Here is a 21,957-nt window from a genome sequence, read left to right on the forward strand (position 1 = left end):
CTCCAATATCCTTTCTGGCACCTCAAATCAACATTTACCCTTGCACTTGCTGGCCGCTTTTGTCTTTATTTATTCCCATGTACTGCACTTTCCTTCCTCCCTTCCCGTGCACTTGCGCGATCTGAATGACACCTCGCCTAGTAGGATTGTGTTTGTCCCCTTTTTCCCCTCCCTTGCCTCGTCGCGCCTTGAAACACTTGTGTATAGGTGCTTTATAAATGCCATATCATATCATATCATAATCACCACATATTTTTCCAACAACCTCGCATTTTGGAAAAAGAGATTTAGAGAGTTGGTCGGGTATTCATTTCTTCTGACACTACAAATATTCAGACGAACTTCAACATTTAAGATATGAATATACCATCATATCAGGCAACACAAGCTGGACAAATATTGTGACTAATAAGTATGGTAGATAATTGACCAGATATTTTAATTTGAAAGAAAGAAATTCCAGGAGCCCACTGTCCAATGGGTTGACAAATGGCCTTTGGTGGACAGGTGGACAGGCTTAAGATTGCTGGAGAATTTTGAAAGTACTACATAATTGTATGTACTTAATCATTGTTTCCTCCTGATGACCTGGATTTGGAGCTTTGTTCAGTCATTACATTAAACACAATTATTTGGACACTTAGTCCATACGTCATTGAAACTGAATTTTATGTTAGTACTGAAGATTTCACCACACATGTTGCCTATTTTCCAGTACTGTACTTCACCCATGTAGGAGAAATCAAGGATCCCTTTAAGGATGTTCTTTATCTAATAAAACAGACATGCGAAGAACATCCTAAAGGTTTTAGTTTTAGACCAATTTCATGATCGTAGCCTCACTGTGCGCAATACTCACATCTTTAAATTCGATAATCACAAATCATCCACTCCCTTCTTCATTCTGCTCAATCTGGAGTCTCTCCTCAGGCAACAATAGATTGATATGTTGGGTACTTTCATTTCCGGAGTTGTCAGATTTGGCCATGCGGTTGATAGACTTGGACGCAGAAAAGGTCTTGAACCCTATGTCATGGACTGACTCCTGAAATATATGGTTTCAAGAAAATGTAATATCCATAAACAGTCCTCTATTTGATGACCTGCAAGCTTTCAATTTCTTAAAGGTAACAAATTCCTCCCATTTTTCACTCCATATGGTGAACAACACAGAGGTATCCTTTTTCTCTTCCCTGCTATTTATTCAAGCATTCGAACTATTGTTGTTCACTTTTAGGTAATATAAATCTGTTCAGTGTTTAAAGATTGTAAGTGCAAAGGTGACTTTATCTGCATAGGCAGATGGCATTCAATGGATATGAGGAATCCTGCCTCCTCAATTCTGGCCATCTTGAACATCCTTCAAGAATACTCACAAGTACCTGGATATTCTCTGAACAAATGGCAAGAACTGACAGATTGCAGTGTTTCACCGTAATGTAATCCAAGGAGGATAGTTTTCCCCTTCAGTAGAAGAGATAAGAGTTTTACTGGCAGTTTCTTAGATATGCTTATTGTTTTATGATGAAGAATGTTAAATGTTTAATGTTAATGGATATTTGTACCGCGCACTATCACCACTGGAGTAGTCCCCCGAGGCTCTGGCGAGTCTGAAAAGGAAAAGGGGTGGGGGAGGTGAGTTAGTGGGAACGAGCTGGATAATTGCAAGAGAACAGTGATGTGATGTTGGCAGCTTCAGTTCGGTTAACACTGTTAGCTGAACTTGGGTTGCCTTTGGGTCAGTATCCGTCATGTGCTGTTGTGCAAAGCTGTGTGGTTTGTTTTGTTGTTGCAGTGTAGTGAAGCTTGTGTGGTTTTTGTGCATTAGGGTTGTGGTTGTGTTTGGTTAGAGTTTGAGAGGTGTATGCAGAGGGGTGAAATTGTTAGTGGGTTGGTTATTGGCCTCGCTATCTAGAAGTGAGGCGCTAAATTTCCACGTTCTTTCTAGATGTGGCGCGTGAATATCTGCATCTAGATTTGGCACTGGCTAATATTCACAAACCTGTCTGTATATGACGCATGCCAATATTGACAATTATGTCTAAACGTGGCACTGGCCCATCTTCAAAATCCTGTTTATATGCGAAGCAAGCTAGTATTCACAATTCTATCTAAATCTGGCATCGGTAATATTCCCAATGCAGTTTAGATGTGGCAATGGCAATAATCACTATTCTATCTAGATGTGGCACTGGCCGATATTCACAATCCTGTCTAGATGTGACGCAGGCTAATGTTCACAATCCTATCTAGATTAGATGCAGGCTAATATTCACAATCCTATCTAAGTGTGGCACATGCTAACATTCACAATTCTATCTAAGTGTAGTACTTGCTATCATTCACCATTCTGTCGGGGTCTGGCGCAGGTTAATGTTCCCAATTGAAGTCTCCACAGATTGTGAAGTCTCCACTCAAATCTGTGTGAGGTTTTGTTGAACAAATTAAAGGAATAGTGCGCTCAAAAATATTATTGTCCCGAGCGTTCGGGCATGTGTTTTTAAGCATACGTTGATCGATTGTACAATCATTTCCTATGTACCTTACTGTAGTTTTCCTCACTTTTACACCTGCAAAATCAGGCAGCAGGGTGTGGCCATCTTGTGCTAATCTTATCCGTTGCCGCATCGCCCTAAGGTGAACTGCCCTGGTGGCACTAAATCATATCCCCTGGCCCTGAGGCTGACATCACTAGACGCGTACGGCCATTTCACAATGCCAATGCACGTCTCGTGTCAACGTTCTCTGTGCTCCAGCTAATGACGTGGTTCCATGAAAATGGCAGGATGCCTCTTTCCTCAATAAGTATAAATAGACCGCTTCTCAACAGACAACATTAGAGTTGCTTTTTCAATCGTTTCATTGTCTTTTTTTGTGTATCCTGTGGCTCGTTTCTGCTCTGTTCAGCTATCTTCGTTGCTCGTAGCCCATGCAAACAGATACTAGTACTATCATTACTATCTATTTTAATTTTGTTGCATAATGGCAACAATACAGCCCTACCAGTACGAGCCAGAGTATTCTGAGGCGGAATTACTGGAAAGAGAAAAATGCGGAAACGATGGGGCTTCGGACAACAGTTGGGAAGACAAATCACCAGATCAAGAGCCTGAGCCTAGTCGCATGGACGACGTTTCCACCTGGTGTACCTGCAATCGGTGTGATGTAATGCCAACCGAGGAGGAGAACTGCTGCTGCCGAGAAAACTCTGGATGCTTGTCCTACATTTCGGAAGACGAGACACGGCCGCAATGAGTTACCAAGCTGCATGACTTCAGGGCAGCCTGCCTCACACGGTCCGTGTTGAGGATTATGATGGTGCTTATGCACAAACTTCGTGCAAAACAGTTCGCCCTCACAATCCAAGTAATGAGTAATTGTACTCTAGATGTGATGTCACTTAGGCCACTACCATTTCATGTTTGTCTCCTATATTGTCATAACTTTGATCTATCACTGCCAAATGAATGTAGTCTTGAAATTCTATACATCACTCGTGAATTGGGGAAATCATAGTGATCATTTTATGTGTCTTTCACGCACAACCAAGAAACAATATTTCTCTGTGCCCCAAACGTTATGGAATGCATGGGTGTTCACGTTTTTAATGTGTCTACAATTTAAAGCCCAAGTTGATTGATCTGTGAAGTAACATTTGTACTGGCACCAATGCCATAGGATGCAAGATTGCATTTTCAACTAAGGTTTGATACACTTATCTTGTTAATTTAAATACAGTTTGTATCTTTCTCTTCCACAGGTGGTACAGGCTGGTGGCCTATTGTGTGTTTACATGGTGGGTTCATGGGAGACTTGGACACCGCATTCGACGAGTAATACCCGCCTGTGTAGTTGGTGCCATTAGAGACACATTCCCCAGTGACAGCGGTCAGTACAGGGGATTTTCCCACACTGTGCTGCAACCCAAAGTATACAATGTGTAGTACATTTGTGCCATCAACATCAGCAACAAAATAAAATACAACTGATCTTTTATGAATGGTTGTTTCAATTTTTCAGTGAATCAAGGAGACGCTCATTTGTCCTGGCAGGGCTCACTGGGTGGGAACGGCCGAGGTGCCAAACACCATGTACACTTCAAATGTATCTTATGCACACATGGCCTCCCCAGACCCAGTGTCTCCAGGCAGGCTCCCCTGAAGCAGACCGCGCACCCTGCAGTCCACATAAGTGTGTCTCCATTCAGCAGTGTTTTGGCTCTTTCCTGCATGCCTCTTGGCCGTCCATCCCCCCTACCATATCAATGGCAGTTCACACCTGTGGCCGTGCCCTCCCAAGGGGTCTGGCATGGTGTGAAAGGCCAAGGTGCTAAACAGCATGTACACTTCAAAGGTATCTTCCGCACAGGGACCATTGTACAAATAGCCTCCCCTGATCCAGTATCTCCAGGCAGGCTTCTCCGAAGCAGACCACGCACCCTGCAGTCAACATAAGTGTGTCTCCATTCAGCAGTGTTCCGGCCCTTTCCTGCATGCCTCTTGGCTGTCCATCCCCCCTACCCTATCAATGGCAGTTTGCACCTGTGACCGTGCCTCCCAAGGGGGCTGGCATGGTGTGAACGGCCAAGCAGCCAAACAGCATGTACACTTCAAAGGTATCTTCCATGCAGGTGCCGTTGTACACATGGCCTACCCAGACCCAGTTCCTCCAGACAGTCTCCCCTGAAGCAAGCCACGCCCCTGCTATCCACATAAGACCACACCATATACACGTCACTCATTCACATGCACACCCATGTTTCTAATTCTTTATAAACCCCTTGATATTTATCGTGAGAACATCTCTGACCACTGAAAGTCAGCTCGTCATCATGCTACCTGTTCTCTTGCTACTAACTACCGTGCTTGCTGAATCTAACAGTTTGTTGGTCAAGGTAAGGGCAGGTGACCTAATCATCTCTTCTTGATCTCTAAATTTCTATCTATTTTGAACGTATGTACCCAGTGGTGTAATGTTCATTCATCTCATTTCCATTACCATAGAGTTGGCTACGCTACACAGGTTTTGCTGCTGTGACCATAACATACATTGCATAGAAAAATGTATGATATAATTCCATCTTTCTCACACATTCATGCAAAATATTTTGTAACGATGTGGACTTTTATTTTTACAGATTTTTTAACAATGCCTGCTTGTATGGTTTACGGTTGCTGTTCTAAGACCCATAACAAACCTAAACGCACAATAATGCATATATTCCCGAGGAATATAGATCGAATAAGAGAATGGGTCAGATATTGCAGATTTGCACCAGAAGAACTTGAAAGTAGAAGTAGAGCCCAGGATGTCTTGGGGGACGTGAGGGGTGATCGATTCTGCATCTGCAGCCTGTACTTTACCACTAATATGTACGACCATTCGCAGTACACAAAGAAGCATCGACTCAGAACGTCTTGTAAATTGCTTCCAAATGCAATTCCAACTCTATTCATGCACACACTGCCTCAGGTGAGTCACGGTTCATGATTTAGCTGTAGGCCTTGGGGTGCTGAACAGGTAAATACATGGACGCATTGGTGCTTTTGGTGTAATTGTTTCTTACTAAATTTTGCATATTTACCAGATTGTATTGCTTTATAACTATACCCCATTTTGCTAGTCATCTATCCCTGGTTTTAGGAGCATCATAGAAAATGATTTGTGAACACAGAAAACTATGCTATAGTGCCCCTCGAAATAAGCATAATCTTTTCGTAATCGGTTGCTTCACATGTCAATTCTTTTAGGTGAGGCCATTGACTGAAGCACAGACTATTGATAGTGATGACATCACCGACACGTCCAGTATACCAATGGGGAGCCACACAGACTTGCTGAAGTTCATATTCTTGAGAGTTGGATCCTCCCACATATCTAATGCAAATCTAATTTTGCCTTTACCACTTCGTGACAATGCACTGAAAATGAAGGAGCAAGATTCTGTATCTATTTCTTTTCCGGAGTCAACAACAACTTCGAGTGCCTATCAGGTAGTTTTATTTTGCTTGTCGATTACGCAAATGTATTATGCATGGAATTTTAAATGATATGAAATAGTTTATGTATCCTGTCATTTGTTTACATAATGTTTCATTTATGGGTTTCTATTTATAAGTAACACTGTCTGCATCCTATTGTGTCTGTTCAGTTTCACCGTTTTCATCCATACTAAAACAAGTACTGTGTTACAGGGGGATGCTGGTACTTCAACTACAATTACATCATCCTTTGGAGTTGGTCTAGAGTATGTGGTACGCGTAGTGACAGTTCCCTTGAATGAAAGACATTAAATCCTACATCGGATACTATTAGACAGTGACATTCATATAAACATGCAGTGTTTCAAACACTTATCATTTCAGTTCTAACGTTACAATTTCTACCCTAATGCAGAATACATTGCAAAATGCTTGAGTGCAAAATTACAATCAGTAGGTTTTGCACAGTGATCTCTGATCGAGTGCACTTGCCATCAATCTGATGAAATTTAAATGTCTATTTTGACTAAATGACGTACATGGTTTACAAGGGTATGTAAGCAATGTGTGCAATGAAAGACTTTGAGTTCAAATATGATTGACTTTTGTGTTTTTAATAAATATTCTATTCAAGGAAAGTATACAAGGTCAGGAATTAGAATAGGAGGCACATGGATCAGAGGTGGTGGACCAGCTTGCTGGTGTGGTCGCTACAGTGAGGAGCACGGGTTCACAGAAAATCAAGAAAACAAGGGTAACTTCCAAACAATTTTGTTGACTAAAAGTGTTATGGGCTGGTGTTGTCTTCATAACATGTTTTTCTATCTAAAGTGCTATATACTGTATGTTGGATTTACATTGAACTTGTTTTTACAACCCATCTCCTAGAGGTCCAGAAGAAAAAGAAGTATGAAGACACAGACAACAAATGAAACTAAAGATGCTGCTTGCCAAACAGATTTCACCATGGAACAACTAATATTTGAGGCGCAGCGTGGTCCAATCAATAAGCAAACTAGAGATGCTTATGCCCAATGGCCAGAAAATGAATTGAATGTGACCGGCGAAGCAAGCAAAGTGTTTTTGAACAATTGCAACAATGTGAGAACTCGACAAGAAGAAGAAGAAACTGAATATAAGGAAGATGCTTTTGAATTACTCATTGACCTCTTCACACAATCTACACCTGCAAAAAAAGGGCTACCCAATAAACAATCAACATTGATGGTTTCTCCAATTCGTGTGCAAATAACACAAGCTGAAATAACAGACACTGAAGCCTCAACGCAATTGACTGAGGAACTTGCCAAAGATCTCGACTTCAGAGTGCCCTGTTTGCCGATATGTCCACCACAGTTGAGTCACAAACCACGTTCATGCAGGACGATAGTCTAATAAAGGAGCACAAATACATTGTATTCGACAGCTGGTAGAGATTATACTGATACTGAAATGTGTCCACCCAGTGAGGGCAGCCATTGGTGAATGTGACTCGTGTATCGTAAGGCAATAACCTGAAAATCCAAGCCACCTGAGGCCAGCTCCATGCTACATTTGCATGGTCCGCTCAACCGATGCTGGGCAAAGTGCCAGCTGGAAATCTACTGTGTGCAGCAGCTTTACTTTTCCATGGTTCTACTATTAGTAAGTTGTCCAGTTTCTGTCAATTTGTGGGACTCCAGTTCCTTTCTAAAAGGCAGTACTACAAATATCAACAACAATATTTATTCCCTGCTATTAGTGAGACTTGGAAAATTGAACAAATGTCATTGAAAGGACATTCTCTGACAAACGGTTCTGGTTAGCTGGCGATGGACAGTGTAACAGCCCCGGAATTTGAGCAAAGTACTGCACATACCACTTTCAGGACATGGAAACTAAATAAATTGTGAGTTTGGTGGTTGTGCAGGTGTCCGAACGTAAATCCTCAGTGGCCATGGAGAAACATGGTTTTATAAAATCCCTGCAAGACCTCCAATCGAGGGGAATGCAAATGGAGCTCATAGCCACTGACAGGCATGTTTCAATAGCCAAGGCCATGCGAGAGCAGTTTCCAAACATCAATTTGATGTATGGCACATTGCCAAATCAATCAATAAATAAATCACAGCTGCTGGTAAAAAAAAGGTTCTAAAATATTTTACAGTGGTCCCAGTCTTTGAGAAACCATCTTTGGTGGAGCTCCAAAACTTGTGGTGGGTCTGTGGAAATTCTATTTGGAAAATGGCGCTCATTAATGCATCACTGTTCCAACATTCACTCTTGGACAGAAAACCTCAATTTTCACCAATGTGCACATGGACCTTTAGGGGAGGAGCAGGAACGCAAGAAGAAGTTGTTGGTTCCATCTTCACATCCACACAAAGCTCTTCACAAAGAAGATTGTGTTTGATAAAAATCTATCAAGAGATTTGAAGGGACTCAAAGAATTCTGTCACACTGGAGATTTGGAGGTCTTCCAAAATATGTGTCTAAAGTACAGGCCCAAGAGATTGCATTTTGTCATAGACAGGATGCAATAAAGGACATTACTAGCGGTTTTAGCGCATAACAAGAACGTAGGGAGAGAACAATCGAGGACTGCAGGAAACTTTGGGATGCTTCATTACACAATGGCCTTTACGAAAAGAAGCAAAAAATGGGTGGTCAAGCCAATATACCAGGAAATGGAATTCGATTTTGTGAAAGATCTCATTTTGACTTTGTTGGACATACATAATCATGGAATCGCTCATGATTTTGTTCCGAGGACACACACATTGCTATAAAACATTGCAATCGTGCCCTGTCCACCGAAAGCAGACCATGTGGAACAGTTCACTTCCCGGTTCAAATGATTAGCAGCTATTTATTTGTTCAACATTGTTTATATAAAGTATCCAAATAAAGCGTCCAAATTGTCATTTTTTTTCAAGAAGTGCCTTTTGGAGGATGCGATACAGTGTAACGCTGTGCTTTCACACTTCCCGCTTTCGTCGAGCTCTTGTGGTTCCCTCACTGATCGGGAGAGGGTCAGATGGATATCAGCATGAAAGCAACTTTGGGGTTCTGCAGTTGCCTTACTAAGCACGTGTCCAGATAGCTTAATAGATACACGTCCCACAAAGGCTACATAAGAAACTTGGCTTGCAAGAACTATAGACTGAAAGCAAAACAGTGCATCAAAGGGGGTTGTTGGTGAGAAATAGATGTATTCTGACCTATATTTGTATGGGGGCATGTGTTAGGGGTCGTTGCTATTGGATACCTTATCACAGCGGCCCTCGGAGTGTTACGATTTCAAACGCAGTGGGGATAGGTGTCAGAGTTACCAAAATATATGACCAGTCCTGGTAAAGTATATGGGAGGTGAAGTTGAGCTGGTGCGGGGGTAGGGTCTGGGGACCAGATGCGTTCAAATGGAACAGGGGTCATGGGTTCAGGGCACCGTGGCATTGGCAGGAGGGGGTTGGAGATGGCATGAGTCAGTGAGCAGAGACGGATTGTGCACTAAGGTTGGAGCTGGGGTAGCTCTGACATTCTTGTACGAGCACAATTTGTCATGGCTAGAGACTGGCTACTTGCAAAAATGTCAACGCGATTTGCCGTGTGAACAGGAGACGGCCTGAGCTGACAGGTGGTGTGGGCTGGCTGTGCCAGTCGCCCGGAGAGTGAAAAGTTAACCAGAGAACATTAAAAATAAGGCATTTGGAAGTAAACTGACTGTAACTGTTTTCATTAAAAAAAGTAAATCACTAGAAATTTTGCGCGAGATTGGTGGACGGCAGCAAACGATTCCTTTTTTTTAAATCAAAAACTTTTCAAATGCCACTGTGGTCTGAAGGGCCAGTTGCTCCCATTGCAAGTGAAGGTCACCACGTTTGAATTTTGCTTGTGAGCTGTGCACACCCAGATATAGTACACAGTATAAGGTTCGATTGTTTTTCATCCTTGGAAGAAAGGGAGTGGAATGGATGAAGGGAGGTGTGTAATACCATCAAATATGATAACGTTCAAAATTCCAAAACTGGACAAAGGATCATGTAATTTCATTTTATGCAAATGTGTTGACCTGAACGGAGACTCTGAGTTACGCTGCGTTACGCTGAGAGAATGGAAATGCCGAATATTATGTATGTTTTACTGTAGACTATAGACAAACAGTTTCATTTTCTGACCAGTATTGCTGGCTTACATTGTAATGGGTTGTTGTTTGCTGTTTGTGGCATATTGCAACGACACGCAAAAACAACCTGTGTGCACTTGTCTTTGGTCCGGGCACATGGCCAGCCCAGCACCGAAATGCATGTAGTCCACATCTGGGTTCCCATAGGTTCCACCAACGCCAAATTCTATGCTAATATTCTGTTAAAATGCCATCTATGTATTCCTTGAATTCTTGCACCAGTTTCCGCATCCCATTGCAAGCTAAATATACTCCATAGCACTAACCTCTCAAGCAAATCGTATACTGCTTTCAACAATGTGCTCTCTGTGTTACCATTGTTTCACGTTTGTGTTCAAAATTAGTTTTCACATGGTGCAGAATTAATGGGCAAATTGATAAATTAGAATAAAGGACGGCTACTGAGACACATTTCTTTTATATTTTCCACACAGCTACATCCTGCCTTTCTGCGAATGTCATCGATTCCAGATACCAATTGATGGCTTCTTTAGCCGGCTGCTGCAGATACACTTAAATGGCTGGATTATAATGACACTGTTTTGGGATAATCGTCCCTGGCGGATATGCCCTTTCATGGTACCAGCGATAAGGAGAAACCTGACATCATTTACGGTGGCCTAGCGCCAAGCTGATGCTGATGCCGAAGCCTTGCGATTCACGGTGCGTCCAATGCACTTCTTATACCCAAAAGGAACACTGTGTGACTCACGATAAACATTTGTGGATTGAGAACAAATAAAGAAATTACCAATGTGTTTGAATATGGCAATCGCTGGATGTTTTTGGAGCGTTTATTGTGAAATGAAAGCACATTATAAATTGCAGAGTATTGCGGTTTCCTTTAAAAATAATGTTTTGTATTCAAAGTTGGGGCATGCTGTGTTGTAGGAGGATATGTGTTGATATTCTGGGTTCTGCATCAACTGACGTCAACACGTAGGTGATGACTGGGCACGTTTGGCTACGCTGCCCAATAACATCATGGAGATAGGCAGAGAATATCTCTAGGAATGGTGATGTCAACCTCAGGGGCGGGGGATATGATTTAGTGCTGCCAGGGCAGTTCACCTTAGGGCAATGCAGCAATGGATAAGATTAGAACAAGATGGCCGCGCACTGTGCCAGATTTTGCAAGTGTAAAAGTGAGGAAAACTACAGTAAGGTACATAGGAAATGTTTGTACGATCGATCAACATATGCTTAAAAACACATGCCCGAACGCTCGGGACAATAATATTTTTGAGCGCTCTATTCCTTTAAGGAGAAGAACTATGAATGAAGCCTGTGTGTTTGTTTTGTAGCCCTTGATAATAGTGAACTTTTGGATAATGGATCAGTATCATAGAATTCAATATGACTAGGACTTAAGGAAATGATACAACAGGGAAATAAAAATGGATGCAAATGAAAAAAGCGCAGAGAATGCAGTTATCATTTAGTTAAATGATCTTTATACAAGCTTTTACAAAACGCAGGTCAACATCAACAATACAAAATGTATGGTGACCTCTCACTGACCATTTTATCTAGAAGAAATAGACAAATATAAAAATAGGAGGAAATGCCCTTCAGTATGAACAGTGTCCCCCCAGCAGCACAATAAAACAGCTGTAAAGTTCATAATATCCATTACAAAACAATCAGAAAATTCATCAATACATCAAACATCAAACATTCACCTAAAAAACTGTAACCAAACCATCAAGCGTGCATCTCATATAACATGAGCCCCAGACTCGGCCCCTTTGCCCCTAGCCTATGGCCAGCTTTCATTATTTGTTTTTTCTTATTGTAACAGTTTATACAAACTTTTATTACAAAATTAAGACATGATTTAGCATTTCCTATTTTCCAAAATCAAGAAACAGGACAGCACAAAACAAAAGCTTGTAATCCAATCTTCCAGTACTGCCTAACTCCACAAAAGGAATTACCTAAGAACAATTTAACATTACTTTGTTGGAATGACAGTGAGAATCTTGTCCATAAAGTCCACCACAGCACAAGTAAGTTTTACATTGTTTCCAGAAAGCAACATAAAGCACCAGTCTTCCATGTTCCCATTTAACGGGGCAATTTTGTCCTAGATATTGTGATCTTGTATCAATTAAAAGCAAGCATTCAATGATCAGGTGTTTAGATGTTTCCTTCGTCTGTTTACAGTATCTGCATAGATTGTCTTTCGTCTCATTATCATGCTTTAACCATAACATCTCTTTGGTTTTGTAAGCCTTGAGACGTAGTCCCAGAAACTGGTCACGATGATAACGTGATGGAAATTGCTTTAGATATTTCGGTTGTTGGCCGAGACCGGTCTCCACAGGGCGGGTATATATTGAGGTAGTTAGGTTATTCTGTGTCTCACTGCTTTGAATCCAACTCCAAATTTTCAATTTTTTCTTTGCCAATTGTGGATGTGCCAAAACTGAAATTATCTTTATATCTGCTGAGTTTAAGATATGTTCAATGTTACTTGCGCAGATCTTTAAGCGGCCAACATGTGGAAATGTCTTCGACAGATCCAATATCTCATACGCTGAAGCAGGATTGCTTAGATACATTTTTCTTAGGCCTGCAATTGAATTCCATAAAACTGTGCCATTAATGGAGTCAAGGGCAAGTTCGTGTCAAATTACAGTCATTGGGATATTAGAATGTAATCTAAGCACCTTAAGCCAAAAAAGTCCTTCAACGTAGGACCAAACTTTTTGACTCAAATTACAACCTGCTTCGCCGCCAAAAGTTAAAGACGGAATTACTTTTTGAGTATAAAAAGTTAGGACTGGGCTAAGGGTAAATTTCCCATACTCTGCATGCAATTTGGCACCTTGTAGATCAAATGTTTTCATACAACGGATCAAATCTTGCCACCAGTCCCATTCCCGGATGGATTTGTTAAACAACAATCCTAGGTAGCGAATCGATGTGGCCGTATCAATCAGCTCTCCTGCAACCTTCCATCTAAAGTTTTTGTTTCTGGGCCCCACTTTCAAGCCTAAAGACATCATTTTTGTCATTGTTACCTTTATTTCAAGATGGTTTTGACTCAAAAACTTTTGCAGACTGTTTAATAATCTATCTGGGTAGTATCCATTGGAACGAGGTCATCAGCATATGTGGCCGAACTAATCTGCTGACAATTCTGACGATTTACTTTGGGAGGAAAACAGTTTACTTCTTTCAGAGCAATGGGTAGATCGGCAATGAACAGCTTAAACAGTAAAGGTGCAAGTGGGCAACCTTGTTTTATGCCTTTCTTCATCATGATTTCATTTGTAAGATCGCTGGCTTCATTTATACGCACTCGGATGCTTGTATTGGCGTGCAATGCCATTACTGGGTGAAGGCGATCAGATGGACCATTTTATTAATTTCTTCCATAAGAGTTAATGATTTATGCTGTCGAATGCCTGGCGCATATCTACGAAGGCTAAGAAGAGCTTCTTTTTCCCTTTTAGGGCTTCATGTTTCAATAGGTTTAGTGAGATAAAATGTATTTCTGTCCCCACGCCCTTTGTAAAGCCAGTTTGGCGACAGTCCGTAATCCCAGAAATCTTGGCCCACCTTGTCAGATTTTGCTGGAGAAAGGTGCCAAATATCTTCCTGATTGTGTCGAGAAGGGCAATCGGGCGATAGTTGGAAGGATCAGCCCGGCTGCCCTACTTGAAAGTCGGTACTACCACGGCAGTCAGCGATGATTGTGGGAGTTTTCTTCAGGACGCAGATGTTTTTAAATAGGGCTTCTGTGAAGATTGACCATAGATCTTTGTTTGCCTTTAAAATTAAGTTGGTAAGGCCGTCCGGGCCTGCAGCACATGAGTTTTTCAACTGTTGAATTGCAAAGGCAATTTCTTCAGATGACTCACAGACATTGACAAGGTCCATGGCACACTGACTCTATTTTTGATGGGCAATTGTGGGTCTTTTAAACACAGCTGAGAAATGTATCTCCCAGGACGCAGTGGATACTCCATTTGACATCTTTATATTGCGATTAGCTGTTGCTTTATTTAATATTTCCCATATCTCTCTTGATTTATGCTTACTGATAAGCTGTAGAATTAATTCGGCTCACTCTTGATCACGCGAATGTGCAAAAGATTTCAACCAATTATGGTACGCTTGTTGTAGTTTTTTAATTGCATCCCCTATGTTTTTCCCTAAGGTTTTTTTTAAAAATTCTGGTGTCTTTATGTAGAATTTTTTTATTTCTGTTTACTGATGAGCTGAAGGTGTATTTATTTGTTTGTGACAATGTTTTCATTTGTTTAGATTTGACTGTGAATTGCGACAGCAGAGGAGCATCATTTATTTGGCTGTTGGGCCACATCGGGGTTCCCGTGATGTTATTTCTTAGACTTTTTATCTGAGACTGATTTATCCTCAGCCTATTTGCACCATGATTTACTCACAGAGGCTTCTTGTAATTTTGTGAGAAGGTCTCACATTTCATATGCCAAGTAAGTTTGAGTGCATCATGGTCGCTATTTCCGGTTTCCAAGACATTTAGCTGATCAATTTTAGCAAGCAAGTTGTTAGAGGTCTAAATATAATCAAGAGTTTTATGGCTCTGATTGCAAGGACATGTATAGTTCGGTGGGATGTCGCCATTAACAGTGCCATTTAGCATTTCACAATTACGTATTTCTAATGCTAATTTCCACCGATGACCTCTATTGCTTTTATTCATGCTATGAGTTGGACTCTTACTCTGTGGTTTCTTATTATTTTCAAACCATGAGTAATTCATGTCTCCACAGATTATGATTGATAGTTCCTTAGAGTTGAGCACACAGACGTTGATTATCGAAGTTACTGATTTTATGTAGTTTTTCGAAGAGATCATTGCTGGGTTCCAGTATGTGTTTTTCAATAAAATGTGTTTTCGTTTCATGGATTCTTTCTCTCTGGATTGCAAAATGGTTCCTTGCGAACAAATGTTTGGATTTGCAGTTTCAATGACTTCCCACCAGTTGTTTAGGTTCACCAATGTCAACAAACCAGAGTATGGACGATCTAGCTTGTTTATGCCTGCAGGATTTAGAAAGGTTATATAGCCATCCTTAATTGGTGGTTCTTGCAACCAAGTTTCTTACAGGCAGATCGCAAAATTGTTCTCTAAGGTGAAGGGAAATTCATTGAACAAATGCCAAAAATCTCTTGTGTTCCATGAAAGGAGCACACAAGGTTTATTCCTCCTGATGACATGGTGGCTAATGTTTCTGATGAAATTTGGATGAGGGGTTACTTGATCTCACTTCTCGACTTGGGAGGCGCTCGTCTCTGAAAAAATCTGATGGTTTATTATGCAGCCTCTTCCTCAAGGCATCCCGTCTTTGTTCATTCGCTGTTTGATCCTCGTTGGAATGACTCAAGTGATAATCGCAAGATCGTGCATCCTCCTTTTCGACCGAAAGATCGAATTCAAAGAAAAGCAATTCATCTTTTGCTGCCAGGAGTGTTTTCCTCACTGCCTGCGACTTTATATGTAGCAGAACTTGATCTGAGCGGTTTTCCATAACATATTCAGCGATTATGATGTTGTCTGAAGTTATAGTACAAAATAAAGAGGAATACACTGGAGTAATTTCATAATATTACCTCTGTTCAGATTGACCTCAATTTGTACGATAGAATGTTTTCTAATCTCAATTTCCAGATGTTAGGTTGAGGTTCTGTTCTTAGAACCGGGGAATCCTTTACTGAGTTTTTCAGTTGTTATTGCAGTTGATTGGCGGTTAATTTTGGGTTTAAATTGCGAGGCATTTTGGCCGTCTTCGTTGTGATGAAACCAGACGGCACCCTCATGTCGGTGTTTCTGAAATCTATATTCATGAGGGGAGCGTTGCAAGGTTCCCCTGATTGATTCCTCTTAGATAATGAGTCTCCAATGGCAGTAGTTTTCAGATTGGTGATTTTGAGGGATGGCAGTGGAGGATTAACTAATATATTTCCTGTGGGATTGTTTGAAACTGGCTCATCTTCTTCGTCCACAGAATATGTAGATAGGTCACATAAATCAATGGAAGATGATAAAGAACAAGCAGATTGTTCGTCTGACTCAACTTTTGGACGTTTGTTTGGGTTTATAGTTTGAGTTACTTTCTTGGGCTCTTCAGTGTTGTTGAGTGTCGTGCTTTTCAGTTTTATTGATGGCTGATTCATTGATTTCCGGTCAAACAGCCCAGATTTTGGTGGAGGCGATAGATTTCTTATGAATTGCTTTGCATTAGACGAGTGTCGCTTTTGGGTATTTCCTTTTCTCTGATTCTTTCTCTTTGTGGCTTTTTGTTGTTCTGATGTTACCGCTATGTCGTCTTGAATTGTCACTGTTTTTGCCTTTCCAGAGAATATCCCAAAAGTTGACAGTGGCTTTTGCATTGAATTTTCACCAGAAATCTGGTAGATACATCTCTGGATTGAGCAGAATACGTTACAACATTATCTGATGCTTCTACTTCCATATTTTCAGTGATTTTCTTGGTTGGACCTTCATTTATTTGGGTCTCATTTGTTTGGAGAGAAACGTTGGGCATAACTGTCTTTTGAGACACAGTTCCAGCCATACATTTTACAGGTTCAGTTGGATTTAACCTGCGCTCTGGCACGTTTGGATTTGACATTGGTCCTTGACCTGGGGCAGTCGGTGTCGCAGCTGATCCCAATCCCATACTTTCCAGTCGATTTGCCTCCAGTGAGTCAAGGGCAGGAGTTAGATGTTGAGTTCTTCCTGCTTTACTACAGCAGCATGCAGACTGACTGGAAGCTCTTATTTCTTTATGTCTCATCCATTTAATGGATTCCAGTATTGCCTCCATTAAATCGTCCTTTGCTGATTGATCTCTCAACGCCAGTTCACTCCGACGAGGCTGCCATCTTGCTGTTTGTTCGGCTTCTCTTTCTAAACGTTGTTGAAGCGAACTGTTTAAACCTTCCATATTTGATATTTTAGTACTTAAGTTGGTGAGCATTGCTCCTTGATCCCTTAAGGAGTCGCTCAGGGTCTCATAAAGATTAATGAAGGGAATAAGTGCTAGTGATGTGGCAGCTAGCACATTATTATGAATTTGTATCCCATCAGCTATTGAGAGGCTTGTTTCATTGCCAATGTCAATGTCTGACTCCTGTACTTTCAGCTTGGATGAATCAATCAAGCAGCTCCTTTCTGGGTTCAAGCTGTTATTTGGATTTTTACTAACTTGCAGCTCAAATTGTAGCATTGGCATCTCAATAAACTCATTCGAATTTATCACCAGCGGTGATGTTTGAGTCAGGTTCTTTACTGCGAATTTTGTTGAGGAGGTCAGCAGCCTCGATTGGGGAGTGCTTGTCCGATCTTGATGACAGATCACAGTCGGAGGATGAAAACCAGACGACACTGTCTCTATTTGACTACTCTCTTTTGCAGTTGCATTACTAGTACCAGTGTTTTCTGTAAAGCTTGCACATAGTTTATCCTTGATCTGCAAAAACTCTGCTTTCAGACGTTCCGTTAGGCGGGCTTCACGAGCCGCCAAATCTATTGAAGTTTGTCTTTGTTGTAGAGGGATTGGAAATTGCTTAGCCGGAATAGCAGGCAAGTCGACTATTAGAATTTGATTACTCAGGCCCACAGATGGCTTTTTCATGGTAGCCACATTATTGCATAGCTTTGCGGCTTCATCTAATCCTCCTGCATCATTATCATTATCGTGTGCTACCATCGAACGATGCAGCTTGGTAATCTTGTTGCTCTCCACTTCTTCGTCGTGTCTTCCTGCAAGTGGATTCCCTACCATCACCAGCTGCATTGACGCCATCGAGCTGTCAAAATTAGCGTGAATTACACTGTCTTCCATTTGCCGGGCAGGCGAGCATGTATCACTTGACACCAGATCTACTGAAAAAGTGAATAATTGAGGTTTTGTGTCATTATGATCTGTATGTACCGGAGGAATTTGATTTTCCAGTAATTCAGTGTCAGTTACATCGAAAGGAGGGAGAAACAACTACGTATGTATTTCAACCAACATGTCTGTCACTTAATTGGTAGCGTGTTGGCATTTGGCATGTCAGGTTCCGACATGATAATTGTTTGTGTAGTTGATGATGTATTACAAATTGACCGTTTGGGCATGCTGCAGCCACTAATATTGAAAGACAAGGGAATTGTGAAGGAGGCCATGCGCAATTTTCACCTGTATAGATCACTTTCGGCGCGCTTACCTTGGTCAATATGTCCAATGATTCATGAGGTTTGCGTGGCTTGATGTGGCAGCGATGTAGAAGAGTTTTTTAGACGCATCTGTGGACTGAGGGCCGCCGCCATTTTCGAATCGACTCCTCAGGTTCCGAAGTGGACTGAAGCAAACTGTAACTCTGCATGTAACCCTGCGCGGCTCTCCGCGCCTGAACCTTGTTTTTAAAGGTGGAGTGTGTGCTTAAAGAGACAGTATTCAAAGCGTTCCAAACTCACTGTTGCTGCAGCTCCTCTCGTCTCAGAGCGTTCTGGTGACTGAAGCAGACCGTAACTCTGCACCTAACTCTGCGCTTTACTAATCATGCAGCATGTGTCCAAACCAATAATATATCATGTGGAATCAACACGAGACCAAGAAATGGGGCCCATTGGATAAATAGGCCATTCATGCTCCCCGCCTTGAAGGGAAGACTGTATCCGCCCCTCAACTGAAATGGCAAAACTAATTCATCCAGATGCTATGATCACAATGAACTCCCTATAACTGCAATTCATGTGCTTACATCTCTAGTTATAAGTGGATCGTGACCCATCACCAACCAACCCCTTGTAGAAATGCACCTTTCATTTGTGTTAATTTCAGAAATGCGCAAATCACCTTATCAATAAAGTCCAGCAGCACCAATGGTGCACTAGCCACACCCATTGGATGCAATAGTGTTGGGACAGCGCTCCTGGCACATGAACTGAAACATGAAACTAGCTATCGCCCTGCGCAGCAGCAAGGGCTCCATTTCTGGAAACCCCTGGCACCTCTAGGCCATTCCTTTGAGTTCACAAGCATGGACCTTTGCATAGTTATTTTATTAGAAAAGCCTATACATTCAGGCATTGTTTTATCTCTCTTCCCCTTCCCCTCACTGCTTGCTTGCATGCCTTTGCTGAGCTTAATTGGTGGCTTGGAGGGTCCGATGATGCTAAATCAGGAATTAGAAATGCCTCCACAACAGCACTGAAAGTTCCCCATTTCTAGAACATTCTCTAAAGCCTTCAGGACCCTCTGTAAAGTCCACAGGATTCACCCTTTGTGCAGATTGGTTAATACCTGTATCGATTCAGATATGTATTTGTACCTCCGACGGCCCATTCCCCTCCTTGCTTGTGTGCCGTCTCTGCTGCACCTTAATTTGTTGACTGAGGTTGGTCGCATGTGCCTGAACCAGGACCCAGCTATCCCACTGTAGCAGAACAGCAAGTGTTCCATTTCCAAAACACCCCAAAATGCCTACATAACCCTCCGACAAGTCCACCCTTTGTGCAGTCCATTTTCTTTTCTTCGGCAAGGCCTATGTTGTTTTCTTCCTCGCTCAGCCCCATCCCCTCCCTTCTTGTGTACCTGCCTGTAATGTGCCTTGGTTGGTTGTCTGGGGGGATCATGTGATCCTAAATCCACACAAATCAGCAGGGGAAGGGCAGCGGCAAAGGGTGACACCTGTTTTACAGCATACCTAGTGTCCTAGCCCTGCTACTGCCCCACACCCAAGATCCAGCATACCAAGTTACATCCAGGTAAGAGACTATGGACAATATAGCACTGCTCCTGAGCTATTTTTTAATTTGCAAATTTGCACAGCTAGATTGATTGTAAACTACCAAAGTGCCTCATTATTTTCTGCTCACCTTTCTTGGCTACCTTATTGGCCTACATTCATTATGGAATTGACACATACATTCTTAGATTGCTATATTGACTGCTAAACTAAATACTACATTGATACATTGATAGATTAATTTCACACAGCTACATTGGTTACTGTTGAACTGTACTTTCCTCCTTGGTTGCATCATGTTGTTTTGCATTGTAAAATGCCTCTTGCACTGCTAAATTGATTTACACAGCTTGATTAGTCGCACCTTGATTACATAATATTGATGGCACATCCAGATTAAATTTGTTCAAGTGAAATTAGTTATCACCCAACTGTCATTCACTGCTATAATTTCATACTATTGATTATTTTCCATTAATTGATCTCTTCTTACACTTCCCGATTGTTTTGCTTTAATCCTTTCCCAACTTCAATTTGCTCCTTGATTGCATTTCATCAATGCCTTTGCATTGCTAGATTGGCTCTTACTCTTCTAGATTTATTTACGTAGCTTGAATAGTGTCTGCCCAATTTGACCCCTCTTAATAATTGAATATTATAGAAATTGCCTGCACTGCAGGTTAATTTTGCTAAAGTGAGATTAGTTATCTCTTAACCGTACTTTGCTCTTTTCATTGCATATGTGCACATGGAGATCGTTATTGACCACCTCTTAACCAATCAGAATACTACTGGTATTGACTGGATTCTGAACATGCTGTCTTCAAAAGAAGACGGGGAAACAACAATACAAATTCCAGGCAAGATTCCTTTCAACAATTTACTTCCTCTTTAGGTGGACTTTTGCTTTGCTGCAACATCATATTTGACACACTAAAGAGAAAGCAAAAACATGGGAACATTCTTTCACTTTCTTATAGAGAACCTGTTTATTTTTACATGGCACCTATTGCACACTCATTTTAAACCTGTTTCAGTTCAACCAAGATTGGAATTAAATAGTTTAACGTATCAAAACAACATGTTGTCTAAATAATACAACATAAAACCACATTTAATGTACTAAATAAGTTTGTCAAAGTAACATTTTTGACTTCACCACCAAAATTCCAAACCATGTATTGGTACTGCCACTATGTGCGAATAGCCTTATAGACAAAAGGTAGGGGCCGGCTTCACCTCGAGCCATGAATTGGCAGCGGGTCATTAAGCTTCAGTACTGAGTGCCCCTCAGTCTACAAGGCTGTATGTTTGACTGTTTTGATTTCCTAGATCAATTCTTGCGCTACCAGATTGATTCCGCAATGATAATTAGTTATTGTGTCGGGATGCAGGTCCAGCGCCCCAAACATGAGAGAAAATACAAACTAAAGAAGCTCCCATAGCATGAAAACTAGCCATTCAGTGTCAGCATCTTTTGTCATTATGTGCAACATTCTTGCCACGTGTAAACTGTATTTAGTCCAGACACACTGTAGAGCGTACTATAGGGGATATGCGCGCATGGCATAATGGGCATTTGTTACAGGTAGGTAGTTGAACTGGATTGTGCAACGTGTATACTTAGGAGAGGTTGTGGCACGCATCCATTTGTATTGAAGGAAGTCTTTTTATTTAGGTATTAGGAGTCAGCCAGTGCAAGTATTAAGGAAAATTAAGGAAAATTAAGGAAAATTCATGCAGACTCTTGATTATATTAGTGAGAGTTGTGCCAGTTTAAATTGGGCCACATTAGAAGTTGTAGCTTTTGTTTGCCCCAGTGGACTAGGCGTTGGTTTTAACTTTGGTTTTCAATAGAACGGTAGATTTAATTCGTACATCACCCAGCCAGTGCACAGACAGTGCCAGCATCGTTGGAAGTGGTGTGAAAGGCCGCACAACGATTGTTTAATGTTGTAGGGCCTAGCAGTATCCCAGGCTTCGAACAAAGGACATTATAACAGTTTGTGTTCCAGACCTTGGCTTAGCATCTTAGTGTCGAAGGACATATCTCAATGAGAACAGGGTAGTGTTGAGATG

Source organism: Ambystoma mexicanum, chromosome 6p (assembly GCF_040938575.1).
Source record: "Ambystoma mexicanum isolate Mex_15411 chromosome 6p, UKY_AmexF1_1, whole genome shotgun sequence".
Lineage (NCBI taxonomy): Eukaryota > Metazoa > Chordata > Amphibia > Caudata > Ambystomatidae > Ambystoma > Ambystoma mexicanum.